This window comes from Danio aesculapii, chromosome 12 (assembly GCF_903798145.1).
Source record: "Danio aesculapii chromosome 12, fDanAes4.1, whole genome shotgun sequence".
NCBI classification, from domain to species: domain Eukaryota; kingdom Metazoa; phylum Chordata; class Actinopteri; order Cypriniformes; family Danionidae; genus Danio; species Danio aesculapii.
Genome location: NC_079446.1, coordinates 49,649,887 through 49,655,068, shown reverse-complemented (window position 1 = coordinate 49,655,068; position 5,182 = coordinate 49,649,887).

Sequence of the window (5,182 nt, the reverse complement as noted above, 5' to 3'; positions counted from 1 at the left end):
CATCCTCCTTTCAGCCATTCATATATATAAAGAAGCTCATTCATGCATTCATTGATATTCAAGCAAAGACAGCGGCTGATTAGTAAGATTATAATAAATGTGCTGCTCACCTCCGGCCAGTGTTTTCTGTCTGATGTTTGTTTGGGTTGCTTGGAGACTCTGAACAAAGAGAGACTGAAGCTCCAATGGCAGAGGAGAAATTCACTTTTTATTTCCACACGTCCATTTATTTATTCAGCAGACGATTTCATCCAGAGCAAATTACAAATGAGGATACAAGAAGCACTTTAGAGCAGCAGAGAGCAGGAGCATATTGATGCCATGACTGATGTCTAACTTAGTTTAACAGGGTATTTGATTATTTAAATTCATTTTATTTTAATTATTTCATTTTAATTGACTTATTTTCAGGGGCGACAGTGATTAGCACTGTCTCCTCACAGCAAGAAGGTCGCTGGTTCAAGTCCCCGAGTTTCTGTGTGGAGTTTGCATGTTCTCCCTGTGTTAGTGTGGGTTTCCTTCGGGGGCTCCGGTTTCCCCCACGGTTTCCCCCACAGTCCAAACACATGTGCTATAGGGGAATTGGGTAAGCTAAACTGTCCATAGTGTATGAGTGTGTATGGGTGTTTCCCAGTACTGGGTTGCAGCTGGAAGGGCATCTGCTATCTAAAACATATTCTGCATAAGTTAGCAGTTCATTCTGCTGTGGTGACCCCTGATTAATAAAGGGACTCAGCTGAAGGAAAGCGAATGAATGAAGGATTTAAATTAAATGATTTTAAATTCATTTATTTTATTTTAAGTCCATTCATTCACTTTAATTACAGCCACTTTGATTAGTTATGAGTAGGCTCACATGGAATCTGCGCACGCAGATTTCCGCAGATTTTTAGCCATCATTGATTCAGTTTATTTACATGTGTAAATGTGTGTAAATTTATATTTATTCAGTTTTACAACTAATTTCAGCATAATTATTGATTTGAAAATGTTCATTTGATTTATTTACAATTCAGTTTGTACAGTAATATCCTCTGTCTTTTAGTAGAGATATTATATTGCGTGTTACCATAGCAACTGTAGAATGACCACAACAGCTCAGTTACCTTAGTTGTTGTTAACATGACAACTGTAGAATGACCACAACAGATCAGTTACTATAGTAGTTGTGTTACCTTAGCAGCTACATAATCACCACAACAGATCAATTACTATAGTTGTTGTGTTACCATAGCAACTGTAGAATCACCACAAAAGATCAATTACTATAGTTGCTGTGTTACCGTAGCAACTGTAGAATCACCACAATAGATCAATTACTAAAGTTGTTGCATTGCCATAGCAACTGCAGAATCACCACAACAGTTCAATTACTATAGTTGTTGTATTACCATAGCATCTGTAGAATCACCACAACATATCAATTACTATAGTTGCTGTGTTACCATAGCAACTGTAGAATCACTACAACAGATTAATTACTATAGTTGTTGTGTTCCCGTAGCAACTACATAATCATCACAACCGATCAATTGTTATAGTTGCTGTGTTACCATAGCAACTGTAGAATCACCACAACAGATCAATTACTATAGTTGTTTTGTTACCATAGCAACTGTAGAATCACTACAACAGATAAATTACTATAGTTGTTGTGTTACCGTAGCAACTGTAGAATCACCACAACAGATCAATTACTACAGTTGTTGTGTTACCATAGCAACTGTAGAATCACTACAACAGATCAATTACTGTAGTTGTTATGTTACCATAGCAACTACATGATCATGACAACAGTTCAATTACTAAAGTTGGTGCATTGCCATAGCAACTGCAGAATCACCACAACAGATCAATTATTATAGTTGTTGTGTTACCCTAGCAACTGTAGAATCACCATAACAGTTCAATTACTCTAGTGATGTTACCATAGCAACTGTAGAATCACCACAACAGACCAACTACTATAGTTGTTGTGTTACCATAGCAACTGTAGAATCACCACAACAGAGCAAATTCTATAGTTGTTGTGTTACCATAGCAACTACAGAATCACCACAACAGAGCAATTTCTATAGTTGTTGCAATGCCATAGCAACTGAAGAATCACCACAACAGATTAAGTTAAATACTTCACAATAGTATATTTAAAAAAAACACCACAGTATTTACTATAAATGACCATAGTTTTTTTCACACGGGTTAACACAGATAGGAATTAAATATGGATTTGAAGGATGTTTTGTTCAGCAGAATCAATGCACTCATGAATATAAACCAAGTGAAGCGAAACAGCATGAGCGTCTCTGATGTTCTGCAATCGTGTGTGCCACTTGTGCATGTCCATCATCAGCACTCATGTACTGGAGGATCATAACCATCACAACCACTGACGCTATGCTGCATGAACAATAATACACTGCATGCATTTATGACAGTGATAAATGGAGCTGTATAGTCTGGATGCACATACACAATTGCAATTTAAACACACAGGGTACCAACTAGGGCTGCACAGTGGCGCAGTGGGTAGCACGTTCACCTCACAGCAAGAAGGTCACTGGTTAGAGCCTTGGCTGAGTCAGTAGGTGTTTCTGTGTGGAGCTTGCATGTTCTCCCTGTGTTGGCGTGGGTTTCCTCCGGGTGCTCCAGTTTCCCCCACAGTCCAAAAAAGACATGAGGTACAGGTGAATTGGGTAGGCTAAATTGTCCGAAGTGTATGTGTGTGAATCAGTGTGTATGGATGTTTCCCAGTGATGGATTGCAGCTGGAAGGGCATCCGCTGTGTAAAAAAACATATACTGGATAAGTTGGCGGTTCATTCCGCTGTGGCGACCCCAGATTAATAAAGGGACTAAGCCGAAAAGAAAATGAATGAATGAAGGGTACGTACAAGGCAGGCAGGTAAACTGTAAAAATTTCTGTTTATGAACAGTTTCCATATTTTGAGTGTGTTGGGTTAAATTGCGGTTGTGAATTGCATTATGGGTTGTTGATCTCTGCTTCGTTGACTTTCGATGTTGAGAATTCAACTATACAGTTTAACTTAGTGTCTTTTATTGACATTTTAGTAATAATATCATGTATAATAAATAATAAAGAGAGAAATAAGTGTGTTAAATAACAGAAAATGTGCTGGCAGTTTATTGCAAAGTTTTTGTGGCGTAATATACAACACCAACCCAGACAATTTAGCACTGCAAACTATTAAAAATGTTCAGAAAAGTAACGTTTTACAACTTTCCAAGGTTAAAAGTTGTTAGAAGAATGATCAAGCTCCCATAATGTCATTCAAAAGCAGAAATAAATAGGCAAAAGTAAAATATTTATCACATAATACTTTATTTTATGGATTTTTTTTACCGTGTACATGTTTCAAATCACCCCTTTTTTATGTGACAAAACATATCCGTTTATTTGTTTTTATTATGATCTGCATTGTTTTTGTCCAGTCTTCTATGCATTTAAATGTATATTTTACTTTTGCAATCTTCATAGGTTTGTAAATCGATTTGAGATGCTACTTTTAAAGGCGCTATACAAAACAGTTTATTATTATTCATTTTCTTTTCGGCTTAGATCCTTTATTAATCTGGGGTTGCCACAGTGGAATAAGCACCCGGAGAAAACCCATGCCAACATGCAAACCCCACACAGAAATGCCAACTGACCCAGCCGAGAATGGAACCAGCAACCTTCTTGCTGTGAGGCGACAGCACTACCAACTGCGCCACTGCGTCGCTGTTTATTATTATTAATAAATATAATGTATACTGAGATAATGGTGAAATGATAATGAATGAACACAATAATGAAACTTGAATATACATTTGAAGTCAAACTTATTATCCCTCCCTTTCAAATACTTCCCAAGTTTATTACATTTTTCTTCTGTAGAAAGTCTTACTTCTTTTAGTTTGGATGAAATAAACAACAATTATTGTTGCTGCAATCAATATTATTAGCAACCTTAAGATTTATAGCTATTTTTGGCTACAGAACAAACCACTATTGTCCAAAGACCTGCTTATTCATTCATTCATTCATTTTCCTTCGTCTTAATCCCTTTATTCATCAGGAATATCATCACAGCTGAATGAACCGCCAACTTATCCAGCATTTGTTTCATGCAGTCAATGCCCTTCCATCCCAGTACTGGGAAACACCCATACACACTCATTTACACGCACTCATACACTACGGCCCATTTAATTCATCAATTCCCCAATAGCGCATGTGTTTGGACTGTGGGACAACACGGGGAGAACATGCAAACTCCACACAGAAACGCCAACTGACCCAGCTGAGACTCGAACCAGTGACCTTCTTGCTTTAAGGCCACCGTGCCGCCCAAGATCTGCTTCGTTTATCCACATTAACGTAATTTTGATCTTAGTTTTTTATGCATTAAAATGTATTCCAGCCAAGCTAGAAGAATTAAGACATTATCCTTAATAAAATAAATAATAGTAATTACAGTAAAAAAAAAAACACTTAAAAAAATTATTAAAATTTCACAGGAGGGCGAATAATTTTTTGTTTAACTGTAAATGCAAAACACACGCGCACATGTACACACATATTTCTGCTAACACTAGAGATGGTTGTGTGTGAAAATCCCTGCAGATGGACAGCTCCGGCAATACTCAGGCCAGCCGGAAACGTGTTCAAAGTCTCTTAAATCACATTTCTTCCCGTTCTGACACTCGGTTTGACCTTTAGATCATCTTCATCATGCCTGAATGCACCGAGCTGCTTCCAACTGATTGGCTGTTCAGAGATCTCCATTATAGGAGCAGCTGGACATGGTACATTTGATAGTGCAGTAACTGTTAAATTAGATATTATTAGTTAATTAGTTAGTTCGACACCCCCAATGGTTACTAACAGTTTGCAACATTTGTAAAAAAAAATTATTATTATTTACGTTCGTCAAGAATTAAAAACAATGCTGAGGAAAATTTTTTTAGATGCACTTGAGAGCTTTAGTTTAAAATGTCTATTTTTGGATAAATAGTCCCTTTAAATTTTACCTACCACACAAGAAAAAAAAACTAAAGTAATTTATAGTAAATACTATGGTGATTTTTAACCAAACAAGTACTTTGATTAATCAGTTTTGGTGGTGTGTAATATTAGAAATTCTGCAGATTCCATCAAGTCAAATTTAAGACTTTTTAAG